Source organism: Nuphar pumila, chromosome 4 (genome assembly GCF_984573655.1).
Source record: "Nuphar pumila chromosome 4, dmNupPumi1.hap1.1, whole genome shotgun sequence".
In the NCBI taxonomy this organism is placed as follows: domain Eukaryota; kingdom Viridiplantae; phylum Streptophyta; class Magnoliopsida; order Nymphaeales; family Nymphaeaceae; genus Nuphar; species Nuphar pumila.
The window spans coordinates 119360873-119380453 of NC_143252.1; the positions used below are offsets into that span (position 1 = coordinate 119360873).

The following is a 19581-nucleotide window of genomic DNA, read 5'->3' on the forward strand; positions in this document are numbered from 1 at the left end:
GATTTTTGCAGATGTACTATGTAACAAGTATGCAATGTAATTGAATAACGATGGACAATAAAGCATGATATTAAGTATGGTATAGAGGACTAAGTAACATAAAACTAATTTATTGCCTATCACAATTCTAACTCATGAAAAGCATATCATGAATCATCACCTAATCAAATAAATAATCACATATTTAAATCACTAATCACATGCTCAGGTACAAGGTTTTAAAACTCACCGAGTCAACTCGGTGACTCGGTTGACTCGGCTCGGCTCGACCCTCCAGCGAGTCAACCCGGCAAGCTAAACTCGGTCTGCAAAGACTCGACTGTGACTCGGCCTGACTCGGGCGAGTTCTGGGATGTTTAAAATTTGATTTTTTGGGTATTTTAGAATAAAAAAAAATTGTAATATTATTGAGAATATTGTTGTTACTTTCTTACTTAATGTCTTCAATATGCAAAGAAGACAATCTGTGACTATGATCTAAGGTAAATGTTATTGGATATGAATCTATTTCTAGAAGCATCAGGTAGGACAATCTTCAGATTCAACAACAGCTAATTAATATTTTATGATCAAGTAGATTGTTGCTTTTATTCTGTTCTACACAATTATATTTTTTGCAGTTTCTTTGCATAAATGCATTTAATATTTTGCTTTAAACTTTACTAACATAACTATATAACAAGGAAGAATTTGGTTTTCTCCTCACACCTTTCCTTATTGCCCCATCTTTATGAAGGCATAATAGACAAGAAACTGGAACAAAGTCATACATAACTTTGGCCTTAACATCCGTAGAGTTCCAACATCTACTTGGTGCTTCTTTCTTGTCCTTTCAGACTTCATATTTTCTTTGTATCTCATATTGGCTATACCCCTTTAATCAAAACCAATTGTCCTCACCTTGCCTTATCACATCCAACAAAAAAATCTCTTTTCTTTATAGGCATGTGCATTTTTAATGCATAAAGACATCTATGTAATTGGAATAAATTGTGCTCTTTCATTCCACATTTCCAACTTATTGCTCATTCTTGAACAATTTATCCACATGCTACGATCTCCTTATTTCAGTTCAACCCAAGATTCTGCATGGAGCCAAAAAACATCTCTTGTTTACTGAAAAACATGGTTTGAGACAAATTATATAATGTTTTTCTTTTAAAATCAAAAGTTAACAAAACCCGGTCCGAGTCACCGAGTTGACCTGCCGAGTCACGAGTCAATAAAGAACGAGTTGAGTCTCGAGTCACTGGGTTTTAAAACCTTGCTCAGATATTAATAACATGCTCAAGTAACTAATAACATGGTTAAATAACTAATCACATGTGTGGTCACAGAATTTCACAATATTTTGTCTAAGTGATACACACCAAATGTTTAATTTAAGTTTTTCTTGAATTATCCCGCGGGTACTCGCAGGTCAAGGCAACCGTAACAGAAAAGAACATTCGGGAGTTTATTATGCTTGGTGTTTTATTAACCTGAACGTCTAACTGAAACTGAAATCCTAAGGGAGCAGTTGAATAACCGAGAGAACCTCCCAAAGGCCCAAACAACATGATGCATCCCTAACTTCTGCAGAAGAACATGGAGCTACCGCCTAGGACAAGATTTGGTAGTCCGTGTCCCCTAACTCCGAGGACGGGAGACTAACGAGCCATTGCAGCTCGAAGCAAGAAACACATGTCTCTGGAGTTGTGTACCACCTACCCTCTCCAAGGTAAACTCGAATCTGAGTGGGTTGCTATCTTATTAATTTGTATTTCCCGAGTTATCAGGGTTTTCCCTGGTCTGAATCCAATAACTCAAAGACACTGGAGTTTTCCAAAATTTCGAATCATACTACAGTAGTAGTAGATCCACAACTGTTCATACCTTAAATAGATATGTTAACCCACCTTTATCTATGAAATTGCGTAGATCCACCCAGAGTGCTCCGGTACCTTTAAACCGTCAAGCACGAATATTCATATATGTGTGAATTTACATGTGTATTCTTTTTTTTTTTTAATTTCGAGGGCTAGTGTGTGACCCTCAACACCCTGACTTAACACTTATGTGCCACAGTATATTGACCCGCAGGCTCGGTTACGAGATCATCATTCATTTTTTTTTTATATAGCAAATTGCCATTAGATTTTACACTTGCAACGTCCCAACACATGGTGACGGGCACTGGCAGTTCTTGCCAAACAAGCAGAGACCCGTTTGTTTCATTCAGAGATCATGTTGTGTAATCTCGAAGATTTTGTAATGCATTTATATACACCTATCTCTAAATCACTTCCGCATTTGAACATTCCAGATGATATACAACTTAATGGGCATTTTGAACATTTTAGGAAATATGCATTTGAACATCATAAATTATGCAGCTTAATATACATTTGAACATCAATTTACTATGGAGCTAAATATGCATTTGAGCATCAACCTAATATGCAGCTAAATATCAACTTATTATACAACTTAATATGCAGTCGAACCTCAAGTTTATATGTAGCTTAATATCCTGAACTGGAAATCACAAATTACCACATGGTAACCAAGAAGGTCGATTCCACTGAATAAATACCTATACCAGTCATTGTCATGGCTATTCAAATAAGATACAAACTTTTAGTATATAGCAATCGACAACTACAGGATACATTTGCAATATATTTAAAACAAAATTTCTAACATTTTCAATGTCCTTACAATATAACCAGTGGTTAACATATGCTATGTACCTAACCAGCAATCCATTGGGTTGTTTGTTTCATCTTTGTTTTAATAAGATTACCCTTGGCAACAACAGACACTTCAATTGAATCAGTAAAACTAGAAAGGGAACAGAACTTTCATAGTTGTATGAATAAAAGACCATTTAATGCTTGAGTAAGAGCAGCTGCAACCCTATCACGTTTTTCAGCAGTATTATGGTGTAAACTTCAAATTACAACCAGCAACTAATCTCTGATAAGTAGATAATAGGGAAACCATTGAAGTCTTGGTTTCCTTCAGGTTTAATAAGTTTGTCCTTGGCAATAGCTAATATTTCGATTGATTTGATAACAACAAGAATACCAAATCTGCATAGACATGTGAATAAAACAGTTTACTGCTTAAGTAGAAGGAACTGCCACATCTGTTACCCCTTTCCAGCAGTGGCAGCGCCTGAGAGTATGGTGTTTGATTGAAATAAGAATCTATGTCCAGGTGCAAATCAAGTGAAAATAATAAACAGGAACCACTATATCCATTTTCTTAAATGTATACAAGACTGGTTATCCAAGTCTACCCTAACGATATGAGATACACTCTTGTGGCTACTGCATCATATTATAAACGTAAATTTGTATCAAACAAGAATGCCATGAACAATACATTCCCAACTAACAATGACCTGATTGACAATGTACAGAGAGGTGGAGAGGAACAACAGGTCCACGAGATGAGATCTCCACTGTACGATCTCAAACAGATGCATAATACCAATCCTTACATGCAGCAGTGAAGGGTTAATTATAATCAACTGGAATCCATGATTTTTCTTTACTATAGTTCAGAAAGTAGTTCAACCAATCATATGTGAATTAGCTCTGCGTGTGTACATGGGTGCATTTGGCGTCAGGTTGTCTTCAAGAATCAGAAGTTGTTAAAATTTTCCTATTGAGCTCAAAACCAATGATCTAATCAAAACAGAGCAATGCAGACACAAAAGATCGAAAGTTAAAGAATCAATGAGCACCAGGAAACATCCATGAAGTAAAAACACCAGAAAACCCCTCTTAATCGGTTGAGAAAAAAAATATAATGTTAGGATATAATCTTTTAAAAAAAATGACATGCTTGATTAATAAAATAACAAAAGTAATCTGAAAAACAAAGCCCTAATCTTCAATAGTTATTCGAATAACATTCCTGATGCATCTAATACAGGTGATGCACAAACATTAGAGTATGTGATAGTTGCATACAAATGCACATATGCCAAAAAGGGAACCAATATTCGATCCCTAACTCATCAACAACATGAAAAAGAGGGAATGCAATGTATCATTGCATCCTTGAACAAAGCATATGACAAAGTCATAGAACCCTACCTTTTATTGAAGCTTTTCCCTCTTTTGCCGTGTTCTCGAGCAGTCGTGAATATGAAAAATCCCTTCCTTGAACCGTGAACGAGAGAGAGAGAGAGAGAGAGAGAGAGAGAGGGTGTGGAGGGGGGGTCTTAAAAGATGTGAGGGAGAGAGAATCGGAGGAGATCGTGTGGGAGAGGGGTCGGTTACCCATTCTCCCTCATCCATTTCCGGCTGCGTGAAAACACGCAGCCCCTTCTCTTTCTTATCTCAAACGTAACCCTTTTTAGGGTTTGCGTTTTCTCCTCCTTAACTTTAACATTTTTTTTCACCCTTTTTAACACACGTTATTTTCAACGTGATCTATTCCCTTTTTTTTTCATCTCGGGTCCTCCATATGGTGACCCGCGACCCATTACGGTTCGGGTCCAAGCTTTGGGCCATTCGGATCCATCCAACGATCCAAAACTTTTAAAATTTTAAAGTACTAAAATTTCGATTATGAACCCAAATTAGATTTCTATGGATTCCAGATACGTTATCTTGGATTCCAGATACGTTATCTTGGATTCCAAGTGACTTGTTATGGATCTAAGTAAAATTTTAATTGGACCCTACCCTATTTACCTCTCCGGTATCCAGGATCCAAATGAAGAAAAGTGGATCCAACCATTGCCTGTGCTATTTATGGATCCCCCTAAAGTATTATAGGTTCAATATAGAATTTTTTTCTTATTAAAAATCCGATTTAAACTCTGTGGATCCACTCAATTCGTCCTAGATCCAATATCAATTTGATCATGATATTGAGGATCCAATGCCATAGATCTGATCCATTTGACTGGAATCTATTATTAAATATCAAATTTAATGTTTGTGATCCGATATCTAAGATCCAAATGGAATATCGAAGATCCGAAGAGGATATTATGGATCCGACATTGAACATCCAAACATAATATCCGAGATCCGAATACGAATAAACAAATAAAATAGCAAAAATATCCTTGTACCAACTTAAGGACATAAATTTCAAGTTTATTTATCTGATAAAATTCACGGGTATTACACTAAAGGCTTTGCTTTTTATCAGAGTCAAAGTCTCCGGTCCTTAAACATCAATCATATTAGCTCATCATGGCCCAACCCATTTGCACAAAGATCGGTCATATTGAGAGAGAGAGAGAGAGAGGTTGCGGTAAATGAAGAAACACATTACTGATGGTAAAATGGGTAAACAGAAAAGTTCTAATGAGGGTAAATTTGGTAGCATTTGGAGTTTATTGATTCCTAACTATAGTTGGAGGATAGTTACCACAGATATGCATTTGAATAACCAAAGATAAAAATGAGTATGCATTTGAATTATCTAATTTTTTTATGTATGAGTCAATTATGAAAAAACAACTGTGTATGCTTTTGTAAATAACCCATAGAATTATCTGGGGTGTTTTTATTTACTTTATCTTACACTTTGGCCCAATTTTTTCAACTTATTTTAATTTCATCATCGATCAATCTGCACTTCAACTGGATATCTTTTGTATCGCAGTTTATGTTCTTTCATGTGGTTATGAATTTCCCTTGATTTCATCTACACAGTTGAGGAACCCTTAAAGCTATGTTGTTACTTCATAGCCAAAATGATTTGTATGCCTGAAACAGTTTTATTTTGTAACTGGCCAGAATGGGTTAACTTTCTTGTGGGGCTTGATTAGATTGTACTGCTAGTATTTTATATGGTGATGCTAGAGTTTAGTTACTTGATATTGCTAAGAGGCAGGATCACTGATGTGGTTTCTTCTCAAAGTGTGTGATACGTCATTGAAGTTATGTCATCATGGATGATAGGTGATTTGACTTAAAACCTACATTTTATGTGTAGATGCCATCAGATTAGTTATATAAGATGTACATATTCAGGAGAAGTGTATTCCCATAAAAAAATGTCTCTTCAAATAGGAGCTCATTATCATCCATGGGTGTTAAAACAGTAGAAGATGAACCAAGGTTAATGATGTTGAGATGCTACCTTTTATACAAATGAATGTGGGATGGGCTAAACTGCAGATCTCATAGTACAATGAAGGAATTTTTGGGTCTTTTCTGGAATCTATATATGGCTACAGGATATAGCACAATAGTGTTCCATCATGAGGGGTATGCCCTAAAAGCTTTATGCCATCCACCAAGAGTTGTATATTGTGTGAGAAAGGAAGAGGAAGAGACGTCAAGAGGGTGCAGCCAAAAACCCTCGATTTTCACTAGTGGGTTCTAATCTCATTGATCAACATATAAGCAATACATTAGGGTATGAGAAAGTACAGCTTTACCCTTAATACAAAAGGTTAATAACATGACTATACAAATACAACATTGGACAATTTTACCCTTATGCAAATACACAATATTTCTAACAGCCTGCCTCCTCAAGCTATACATGTCTTCTTTATCATGGACAGCTTGCCTTTAAGAAACCAGAATCGCGCCTTCGACAGTACTTTCGTGAATATATCAGCCATCTGATTTTCAAAACCAACAAACCATGCTTTTATCTCTTGATCTTCTATTTTCTCCCTTATAAAGTGTTGATCAATCTGAATATGTTTTGTCTTCCCATGATAAATAGGGTTCATGGATATTTTGATAGCACTATGGTTATCACAATATATCAGGGACTTTCCTATGCTGTATTTTAGGGTGATAAGTATATGTCTGATCCACATCACTTCTGCTACTAAGATTGCCATGGATCGATATTCAGCTTCTGCACTCAATCTTGCAATGGTTCTTTGTTTCTTACTGCTCCAAGATATTAGGTTGTTACCAAGAAACACAAAATATCCATAGACCTTCACATATTGGGATCACCGGCTCAACCAGCCCTGTAAAACCAATGACAACCAATGGGTTATCACACTCTTTGATGTACCTCAACCCATCCTTCATGGTACCCTTAACATATCTCTGAATACTCTTCACTACCTCTAAGTGTCCTCTAGGATGATGCATATATTAGGACGCTTGATTGACTGCATAAGAGATCTGGTTGTGTAAAGGTTAAATATTGAAGTGTTCTCACTATACTTTTGTATTGTCTCGGATCTTTACTATGCCTTCATCCATTTTCAGTTTTGAGCTAATCTGTACAGGTGTGGATGCATGCCTACAATCTCTCATACCACTTCTTTGGAGCATATCCATGGCATATTTTTGTTTTGACAAAAAACATTGTTTCTTCGCTGCAATCCACTTCCACCCTAAGGAAATACCTTAACACACCCAAGCCTTTCATCTAAAACTGCCTCTACATGTAATTCTTCAGGAGATTTATATAATCAATAGAGATCTTGGTGATGACAATATCATCCACATATATCAATAGTATGGTAATGTTGTGACTCCCAGTGCAAGTGCATAACGAGTAGTCCACCTGATTTTGTTAAAAACCATATGCCCGAATTTCATCTGAAAATCTCCGAAACCAAGCCCTAGAGGCCTGTTTTAAATTATATAGGGACCTTTTTAATTTGCATACCTTTCGATGTAGATCACCTTTTGTATAACCCGACGACTGCTCCATGTAAACTTCTTTTTTCAGGTCTCAATGCAAAAACATATTCTTTACAACCATTTGATATAATTTCCAATTATGTAGACTAACCTTATAGTCATCATTTTGATCACAGGCGTAAAGGTCTCGTCATAATCTAATATGTGCTCTTGGGTGTATCCCTTAACAACCAGACATGCCTTGTATCTCTCCGGACTACCGTCTGCTCTGTATTTTATCTTACATACTCATTTGCACCCAACTACATTCTTAACTAGTGGCGTATTAATGATTCCCATGTTTGACAATAACGCATCACACTCATCTCTTCGTTCATTGCTTCGATCCACCGATAATTCTTACTTGCTTTAGTATAGGAAATAGGCTCTTGTTCACGTTAAATCTCATTGAGTAAGGCTTAATATGTAATGAAAAGAGGCGGAAGCACCAATAGAGCAAAAAGTCACTCCTTAAGAGTGACTACAAGAGCCAAGAACACAAACACCAAATGTGCACACACAAAACTCACAAATATAGGAAATGACTTAAAGTCATAAGTTGGATTTATTGAAGAAAGGAAGAGAAGGGTGTAAAAACCCATACTTTTACAAGGGGGAACCTCCTCTTTAAATAGAGGAGGGAAGCACTAAAGAGGACCCATAAAGGGGGCTCCCTTCTAGTCGTTGGGAGCCCCAACGGTCATAAATATGACTGTTGGGGCCCCAACGACTAGATGGGTGGGGCCCCTTTATGATTCCAAAAAGCAAAAATAAGAAATAAAAAAGGAAAAAGAAAAAAAGGGAAAAAGAGAAAAAGGTGAAAAAGAAAAAGGTACATTTGGGAATTACCAAAATACCCCTATCGGGTTTTTGGTTTATACAAAACAGAAAAAGAAAATATAATTATGTATATATACATATATACGTATATATACTTATATATATATATACTAATGTATATATATATATATATAAGTATATGTATATATATATTTATATATACATAATTTAACACGCCCCCTCAAACTTTACGGGGAGAAGACCGAAAGTTTGCCAAGAAGAAACATGAATCGTGGAGTTGGGAGCGCCTTGGTGAATAAGTCAGCTAGTTGATACTCTGAAGTGACATATGGCAATGTGATGGTTCCCTTGAGATATTCGTCTCGAACATAATGGCAATCCATTTCGATATGCTTGGTCCGCTCATGAAAGGTGTGATTGCTGGCAATGTATATCGCACTCTTGTTATCACAACAGAGCTTGGTGAGAGTGAAAAAGTTAACGCCCATGTCACTAAGAAGACTTCTGAGCCACACAATCTCCATAGTTGTCATTGCCATAGCCCGATATTCAGCTTCAGTAGATGATAAGGAGATCTTCTGCTGCTTCTTGCATCTCCACGAGATGAGAGATTCACCTAAAAAAATGCAAAGACCCGTAATTGAGATTCGATCATTGGGATTTCCTCCCCAGTCAGCATCAGTAAAAGCAGTTAATTCAAGAGATGAGGAAGAGGATAAGAAGAGTCCCTTGGAGATGGTATTTTTGATATATCGCACAATTCTCATTACGGCCGCCATATGAACCGTAGTAGGAGCGTGCTGAAATTGGCTCGCTGCATGAACCGCATGAGCTATATCTGGACGTGTGATGGATAGATAGGTGAGGGATCCAATTAATTGGTGGTAGGGGTTGGATCTTCAAGAAGAACACCATCTTCAAGTCTTAGTTTCGCATTGATAACTTCAGGGGTCTCCACTTTCTTTTCATCAGATATTCCTGACTTGGTACAAATTTCCGCAGCTAACTTTATTTGAGATAAGATGTACCCACGTGCTGAATAGGCCACTTCAATTCCTAAAAAATATCTCAAATAACCAAGGTCAGACATATCAAAAGTATCTTTTAATATAGACTTAACATCATTTACTCCCTTTTTGTCATTCCCAGTGATGATCATATCATCAACATACAGTAGAAGCATAATAATGGAGTCACCTGTTCTTTTGACAAAAAGAGCAGTGTCAGTATAAAAAGAAGAAAAACCTAAATTGATTAATACATTACTAAACCTGTTGTAACGCCCCAAAATTTTAACCCAAATTTAAGAGAAAATATTTTTTTTTTTTAACCAGCGGAAACAAGAAATAATATAGGGTTAAGTATTTCGAGACATTACGGTGGAGAGAAAACCCAACACATTTATTTCATTCCATTTATCAATGAAAATCATCAGAGTTAAAATTATAAGAAGAACTCAAACTATCCCTAGAACAATAAATCCAAAAATCTCGATCTGATGCCTCATCCCGCAGCCGCTCATAAACCCTATTCTTCACCTAAAAAATAGTAAATTGATTGGAATTAGACTACCACGTCTAAGTAGGAAAAACTGTAATTTTTCTTGCAGGTATATCATGTGTCAAGTTGGTGATGTGGGTGTCGTGGTGATTTTCAGCCAATACAAAAGCACATATAGAAGTCGATGCAATAGCAATAACAGACATATAACTAAGTAGAGAAGTGGGTTATGCAACAATTATAAATAACCAAAAAACATGTTATGCAACTACAACAATTAAGCAAGGTATTAAGCAATTAAAGCAGAACTTACACTAACATGAATAACATCTATATAACATCCATAATATAAATTCAATTAACTAATATATGCACAGTTTAGGATGTTGTTTCATCATAAGCACCGAATATAAAGCATGATGAAAAAGTATGCAAATGTCTCTTTAATGACTCCACACAGTGATACCTAACTGTTCTAACTGATGTTTATCTTTTCTTATCCCGCGGGTACACACGGGCCAAGGCAACCATCACAGAAGAGAACTTTCGGGGGTATATTATTCAAGGTTGTTTTATTAACCCGAACATTCTAACTGTGACTGAAAATCCCAAGGGAGCGGCCAGTGACCGAGAGAATCTCCCAAAGGCCAAAACCAAAACAAGATGCATCCCTAACTTCTGCAGAAGAGCAAAGAGCTACCACCTAGGACATATTGGTAGTCCGGGTCCCCCAACTCCGAGGACTGGGGACCAACGAGTCACTTTAGCTCGAAACAAAGAAACATGTCCCCGGAGTTTTGTACCACCTACCCTCTCCAAGGTAAGCTCGAATCTGAGTGAGTTAATCTTTTCATTTAATTATTTTCCCGAAGTATGGGGTTTTTCCCCAACTTCCTTCTACTATCATAGCAGTAGAATTCCCAACCTTAGTCATTTTACCAAGGTGTATGAATCATCCAAATCTTTTCTCCCTATTGATTGCTTAAACCCACTCAGAGTGCTCCGGTGCCTTTAAACCAGTCAAGCACACAAGCCTCGGTACCTTTAAACCAGTCAGGCCATAGAAATAAAATTTAAGTTTCTCATCAATGTTATGGTTATTACCCAAAGTGCTTCGGTACTTTTAAACCAATCGGACACAAATGCCCTGATATCTTTAAATCAGTCAGGCTCACAGAAATAAACCTTGAATTTTCTCACTAATGTTATTAACATTGAGTGCAAGCTCATTAACCAAAGTACCTGCATCAGGTACCCAATTCATATTGCCCAATTAGGCAAGATTCCCAAACTCCCTATCATTCATTTTGACTTCACAGTGGATAAGGAAAAACAATTCACATAACTTGACTGCATGCAACAAACATTGACATTTCTTTAATATGTCTCACAACTCTCTTCCAGAAAACAGTCAAACTCAGACATTTCCAGATTTGAATGGCAGCAGCTTACAAGCCATAATTTCATATATAAACAAATTTCACATCATACCATTTGCATATCAAGTTACAAATAAAACATAGTGTTTCACAAATAGGTAACATCATATATCACAATTCTTAATGGCAGTAAAGATCTAGACACAATTTTTCACTGATGTATAATATCACTCGATTTTTGCTATAAGTATAATGCCCGAACACGGCAACCAAGGACTGACTCATGTTATGCCAGGGTCGACTCTCTGGTCTTCCAGGTATGACATGATGCACTAGGGGTCAATTTCCTGAGAAAGGGTCCGGCTCCCATGTGTAGGGTATGGGCACATGTATAGTCATGACAGCAATGGGAATCACATTAAATTTTCTATGTGGGTGCAGCAGAACATATCCAAGGCGGAGTTCATTCTTCACTAATGTCACAACAGTAAATGTATACATATTTATGTGGGTGCACAGTAATGTGTGCAGCAACATGCATACCAACTGAGAGTGTTCTGCAGCAATACAATATGGATACAAATGAAGATTGGACACAATTTTTTTTTTGATGCATTCTAGAGCAAGTAACTATTGTTATCAACCTTCTACTTTCTACCATCCAATTGGATACAATGTCAATTGCTAACCAGATTAATAAATAGAATACAACGGTTTCTAGTGCACATCAAATAATAGCAAAACATTTTACAAGTTGTAAACAGATTCCTGACTTCAGTGTAAGACCACCAGGGTTAACAGAACAGAACGACTGCTATAATTCTAAAGGAAATTAAATGAGATTTAACCACCGTATTACAAGCGGTGTTAACACCAATATCATTAAGACTAATCGTCATTCAAATTTGGTTGCAACTGAAGCCCTAGAGGCTCTGCTAGGTAGGATTAGCTCACCCAACCCCCCCTTTTTTTTTGTAAAAGATACCATCAGTAGTTCATGACATCCAAGAGATCCGTTAAATAAATGCCATAGACAGTAAATGCAAGTGGGGTATCTTTGCAGACACAACTCATGAAACATACTTGGAAAACAATCTCCACAGATCTTGTCAAAAAGTTGGTCAGCAACATAAAATTTCATGTTATTGAAGAAAACATCTGGCACGTGGACATGGAGATACACACCAGTATGAGTTATGCATGGAAACTTTGTTCAACTAGAGCATGTTGACATAACTGAACGTGTACATGTAAAAGAGCAGTGTAAAGAAATATTTATGAATAAAGTTCATATCTCAAAGCTCATAAATATAATCCTGTATTGCCACCTGAAAAGTATGAACTAGTGATTGACAATCCTATGATATTAATATACATAAGTAGTTGATTTGCACTCTGCACCCTATGTGCATGTATCCATTTGGTTGCTGTCTTTAAAAAAAATTCTCCATGGTACCACCCAGATCTGTACCCATGTCAACATGGGAGGCAATATGGTTCTCTGTGTATCCAGGCATAAAAGCTATGAGAAAATCTATTTCACAAATGCCTACCAGGTGCCTCGTATTTTGCCCTGCCATTTCTGACACAATAAGTGTCTAGTAAGCTTTTTCACAAGTTAACCCTAACATACATATATTTTTTTTTTCAGTTTTCAGAATTGACACATTAAGTAGCTGCATTACCCCAGCCCTCGGCAAGGTCAATTTATTTTCGGAATGGAATAGAACTGCTACGTCCAATAACAACGCAAAACTTAATTGGGTCTATATTTTGGATACCCAGACTAAACCTGAATAGTATGGTTGTGTCCTAGATGGGCCAGTTCAGCTGATTTGCCCTCCCTACATCCAAGTAAACAACATAAGCAACGAACACCCGAATCCCAGATCAATCAAAAAGGGAGAAGGAAAAGTTGGACAAAGAGCATACTGTAAGCTTCACACAAGGTATCCTGCAACTGTAAAAACCCTACTAATCGAAGTCTGAAATCCCCAAATTGAAAGTCTGGGATTTCGGCAAACCCACATCGACTGCTCGAACACACCCAATACCCAAAACAAGGAAAAATAGCAGTAAGACCTACCTTTTTCCCACCGTGATGGTGGTTGATGCTGTAAGAGGGAGGTTTCGCCGGCGTTCATGGCTCCACTAACGAGCACGATCGAGAGGAACATGGAGACGAGAGGAGAGGCAGGTTCGGCTATCGTGCAAGGTCGCCGGCAGCATTGACCGGCGTCGGCGATGGTCGAGGTTGCTGCACGCAGGTAGAAAGAGAGAGAGAGAGAGAGAGAGAGAGAGAGAGAGAGAGAGAGAGAGAGAGAAAGAGAGAGAACCGCCGATCTCGACTGCTCCACTGCTATGAAGGGCTTCGGGAGGGAGATCGAGAAGACGAGGGTTGAGACTTGTGTCCATCCCCTTTTAACGATAGGCGACCCCCGGCGGTTACGCTCCTCCCCTTCCATCGTTATCGATTCCCGCTAGGGTTCTGAAAGAACCCTAGCAAGATCTTATCGGGCAGGTATAGTGCCCCCAATACACATAGTGGGGTGCGGTTCGGGTCTGGATCCGAGACCCGGGATCCAACCGAGTGTTGGATCCGTGTGTCTCAGACGATATGGATCCTTAACAGTTTTGCAGAGTGGATCCGAAGGTCGGATCCAAATAGATCCAACAACGAATCCACACATTAAATTTATTTTATATTATATATATATATATATTTTTTTTGTACAGTTATATATATATATACATACTATTATACATATATATATGTGATTCCTTTGTGGATCCTTACTTGACTTATCCGGATCCGTTCATGGATCCGAATCTCTTTCTTAGGGGTTAAAGTATTATATTTTTAATTTTTTGAATGTAACCCCAAATAAAAAATTTTATCTGGGTGCAATGACGTTGTTATGGATCTCCCATAAACTACTATGGATCCAAGATCCATCTTGCGCATGCAACCCTTTATGAAATCCAGAGTTTTCTTCACACCATGGATCCGAATTAAGATACTTGGATCCAGACAAAGCTAGTATGGATCCACCCATAATTTTGATTGGATTCTACGCTATTTACCTCTTCGATGTCCAGTATCCAAATGTGGATCCAACCATCACCAGTGCTACTTCAAATCCCTCTAAAATGCTATATGTCTGATATAGAAATTCTTCTTATTAAGAATCTGATTTACACTTCGTTGATTCTCTTCATTCATCCCGGATCCGATATCAAATTTGATCCTGATAATGAGGATCCAATACCAGAGATCCAATCCATTTGACCGAAATCCATTATTAAATATCAAATTTAGTGATCCAACATCTAAGATCCAAATGTAATATCGAAAATCCAAACATGATATTATGAATCTGATATTGAAGATCCAAACAAAATATTCGATATCCAATTACGAATAACCAATTAAAACAATAAAATATTCGTGTATCACCTTAATGACTTAAAAAACTAAATTTATTTATCTGATAAAAATCGTGGGTATTACACCTGTCATACCAAGCTTTAGGAGCTTGCTTAAGTCCATATAAAGCCTTTTTTAATTTTAAAACTTTTCCATTTAAATTCATACCTGGAGGTGGTTCCATATAAATTTCTTCATTTAAATTACCATTCAAGAAAGCATTTTTAACATCAAGTTGAAAGATGGGCCATTTTTTGACAGAAGCTATAGCAATAAGGGCTCGAACACTAGTCATTCGAGCAACCGGGGCAAAAGTTTCATCATAGTCTACCCCATACTCTTGGGCATAACCTTTGGCTACCAACCTAGCCTTATATCTTTCCAATGAACCATCACTCTTAGTTTTTACTTTAAACACCCATCTACATCCAATGGGTTTCTTGCCATTGGGAGGATCAATGATTTCCCAAGTTTGTGCCTTTTTAAGGGCATTAAGTTCAAGCTCCATAGCTTCATTCCAATGATCATATTGTTTAGCATCATTGTAATGTGATGGTTCATGAAATGAGTGAAGAGCAAGAAGACATGCTCGATAATTAGGGGAAAAAGAGTCATAAGAAACAAATCTATTTGGAATCTTAGGAATGCGATTTGATCTTCTTTGAGAGGTTTCTTCTATCGACTCATTTTGAGAAAATCTTTCAAGGGCACATGGAGGATTTATTTCATTCCTTCTAGAGTAGACTTGTATTTGTCTTGAAGCATTTTCTTCTAAGTTTTGATCATTATTTGGATGTTCAACAAGATCTTCAAGAGGTTCATTAAGATCAATATGATCATTTATGATGTTTTCTTGAGGTAACAAGTCAAATAAAAAGGAATAGTCAATATTTTCATTTGGTTGATGTGAAAAACCATTTTCTTCTTCGAGGAATGTGACATCTTTTGAGATATAAAGTTTATTATTAAGGATGTCAAAACATCGATATCCTTTTTGTTTTTCGCCATATCCCAAAAAAATACATTCAATAGCCCTAGGAGAAAGTTTATTATTTTTGCGAGTTAAAACAAAGCATTTACATCCAAAAATTCTTAATCTTTTATAATCGGGAGACATATTGTAAAGTTTTTCAAATGGAGAAAGATTTTTCAAAGAGGATGAAGGGATTCTATTGATGAGATATGTTGAAGTTAGAACCGCTTCGGCCCAAAAGGATTTTGGGATATTTTTTGAAATCAATAATGTTCTTGTAGTTTCTATTATGTGCCTATGCTTTCTTTCCGCAAGGCCATTTTGTTGCGGAGTGTTGGGACAAGAACGATGATGACAAATTCCATTTTCTTTTAAGTTTGAAAATCATTAGACATATATTCACCTCCCGAATCGGACCTAAGAATAGATAGATTTCCCAAAAATTGATTTTTAACCATAGCATGAAATTCTTTAAAGAACGAGAAGACTTCAGATTTGCGACTTAAGAAGTATATCCACGTAAATCTAGTGAAGTCATCAATAAATACCACATAATACGAAAAACCTCCTTTAGATAAAATAGGGGAAGGTCCCCACACATCGGAATGAACAAGTTCAAATGGCCGAGTGGCAAAATAACTTCTTTGAGGAAACGGAATAGCTTTAGATTTCCCAAAAATGCAATCTTTACAAGTCATGTGATTGTCTTTACAAGTATTGTTCAAAAAAGGGAAAAGAGACATTTTTACAAAATTTGGATGACCAAGTCTCTCATGCCAAATTCCAATACTTTTGTCTTTGACAAGATTGCAAGATGACTTAGATGGAAGCGTCAAAAAGTCCATAAAATAGAGATCACCCCTTCTATGGCCTTGCCCAATCAGCTTCCCTGACTGGAGATCCTGCACGATGCAATCTTTAGGTGAGAAAGAGACTTGGCATCCATGGTCGGTGATTTGGGAAACGGAAAAAAGATTTAAATTAATTTTTGGAACAACTCTAACTTTAGGAACAAAAAAAATTTGAGAATTTTTGAAGTCAAGTGTTCCAATACTTTCAATTTTTAAAGACGTTCCATCGGCCGTTGAGACATAGGAGGACATAGGTTCGGAAAAAACATTGGAAAGGGAGTTTTTATGAGATGTCATATGCAAAGAAGCACCAGAGTCTAGTATCCACATACCTGGAGGTGATGAAGAGTAGGCGATGGCGGCTCCGGATGTTGAAGGAGAAGACTTGAGAAGGTGTTGGAGAACTTCGGAGATATGATTAAGAGTTTCTTTGATATCTCCTTCTTTGGTACTTTCTTCCTTCTTTGGAGAATTTTCTCCCACCGCGGCAACCTTTCCTTTAAGCTTAGGACAAACCGGTCTAATGTGTCCCGGTTCATTACAATAGTGGCATATGATTCCCTTTCTAGGCCCATTGATATTTTTGTTAAAGTGGGGAGGTCTATATGCTTTTACATTTGAACCGGGCCTATTAACGGCCAAAACATCATCATTCCTAATGCTCAAGCCAAGTCGAGTTTCTTCTTGACATACCTCGGCAAGAGCATCTTCAATAGGTAGGGCTTTGCTTCTATGGAGAAGAGATGCCCTCACTTGTTCAAATTCCGGGCGAAGTCCATGAAGGAATTGAAAAAAGTGCTCATTTTCAATTTGTTCCCTTCTTAGTTCAATGTCTTGTGGAGCAACCCATTTGGGCTCAAGAAGGGCAAGCTCATCCCAAAGAGGAGTTAGAGAGCTAAAATAGTCCCGGACACTCATATCCATTTGTTTGGTGGAGCGAATTTTTTCTTGGCAAAAGAATTGCCGAGCAAGATCCTTTTGGGTATACATACCCTTAAGAAAAAACCAAGCCTCATTGGCTCTTCTAAACTTGGCAATATTGGCACAATTTTTAAGATCTACGTTGTTCATAAACCATGCCAAGATTTTGGCATGGTTACTTTCCCAATCCTCGATTTTTGATTGATGTTCATTAATGGCTTTGATGCGCTCATCGCCATCTAAAGCCTTTTCAACTTCATTTTCAATTTTGGTAAGAACAAGAGAGGGTTCGGGAGTAGTCCCCATTACAAAACCCCAAAGTTTCTTACCTCTTAGATGATTTTCCATAGCGGAGGCCCACATGAGATAGTTGGACCCATTTAGCTTGAAAGAGAGCTCCACTTTAGAGTCACATTCCATCGGCACCAAATATACTTCTTTTCTTCAAAACTTTGAGAGGCACGCTTTCCAAGATGACAAAAAGAGAAGCCCAATCACCAACCTTGCTCTGATACCATGTAATGAAAAGAGGCGGAAGCACCAATAGAGCAAAAAGTCACTCCTTAAGAGTGACTACAAGAGCCAAGAACACAAACACCAAATGTGCACACACAAAACTCACAAATATAGGAAATGACTTAAAGTCATAAGTTGGATTTATTGAAGAAAGGAAGAGAAGGGTGTAAAAACCCATACTTTTACAAGGGGGAACCTCCTCTTTAAATAGAGGAGGGAAGCACTAAAGAGGACCCATAAAGGGGGCTCCCTTCTAGTCGTTGGGAGCCCCAACGGTCATAAATATGACTGTTGGGGCCCCAACGACTAGATGGGTGGGGCCCCTTTATGATTCCAAAAAGCAAAAATAAGAAATAAAAAAGGAAAAAGAAAAAAAGGGAAAAAGAGAAAAAGGTGAAAAAGAAAAAGGTACATTTGGGAATTACCAAAATACCCCTATCGGGTTTTTGAAACTGTTAAGATATGTTAAGCTATATATATATATATATATATATATAAAAACCGAAATACCCCTGATGGGTATTTCGGTCTTTTCATTGAATAGGTGTCAGCCCATTGGGGGCTGACATTTTATTTCTTTTTGTATTTTACTTTTCTTGCATTTTTTATCTTTTTTGTTTTTTTTTTACTTTTGTCATGAAAGGGACAGCTCCGTGTGGCTGTTGGAGCTGCCCAAACGGCTACATGGGGCTGCCCCCTTTGTCCCCTCATTATATTATAAATAGGCCCTTTTGGCCTTGTATTTCTTTAACTCATTTATGAGTGTCTCTATGCAATAACAAACTTATTTGACGGTTGTGTGGGTGGTTTGATGATTCAATCAAGTATTCTACTTGATTGAAAGTGTGTTCTTGCATGTTTATTGGATTGAATTCATTTTATTACATGGTATTAGAGTTTTGGTGGTCCAAAAGCAATTTTTAGAGGAAAGATCGTGATAACATCAAGAGGAGGATCGTGAGCTTGGCGAATACAACGAATCGTGGATTGTTGTATCGGGAAGCACACCATCTCTCAAGCAAGTCTTGTATTGCATTCTCTTTCTCTTCTTCTCTTTACTCTTTCTTTCTCTACCTCTTCCCTTCACATTGTAAAGAAATAGAGAATGAGAGGGAAGTAATAGTCTCCATTCCCGTACGCCTAAATGATACAAACTATGTGATGTGGGCATTCATAGTGAAACACAAAATATGTGAAAAATGACTGGGGTTTGATGGACATTACCGAAAAAGCTCCTAAACTCATTCTTAAAAAAATTGAGAATGGGAAGGAAGTTGCTCTTCAAGGAGAGGAAATGGGTAAATCCGTTTCTGACTATGAAAAAAGATGGAAAGAATGGAGGATGGGTCATTCCAAGATAATTGGATGGCTCATCAATAGTGTGGACATTCACAAATGTTCTAGTTTGGTGAAATTTGATTTTGCTAGTGATGCGTTGAAATATCTTAAAAACATGTATAGTCTTAAAGATATTGCACACATATATAATGTTCAAAACAAGGTAAAAACCATGACTCAAGGAGAGATGAACATTAGAGAATACTACAATGCACTCTCTCTTCTTTTGGATGAATTGACTTTTCTTGAGCCAAAATGG

At 37.2% G+C, this 19581-nt stretch overlaps 1 protein-coding gene across 8 annotated transcripts in view; it reads left to right on the forward strand.

Annotated features, from left to right (window-relative positions):
• The window catches only part of LOC149840809 (uncharacterized), a 122896-nt gene that overhangs the window by 84964 nt on the left and 18351 nt on the right, over positions 1 to 19581 (forward strand). The gene's annotated exons all lie outside the window — the stretch shown is intronic.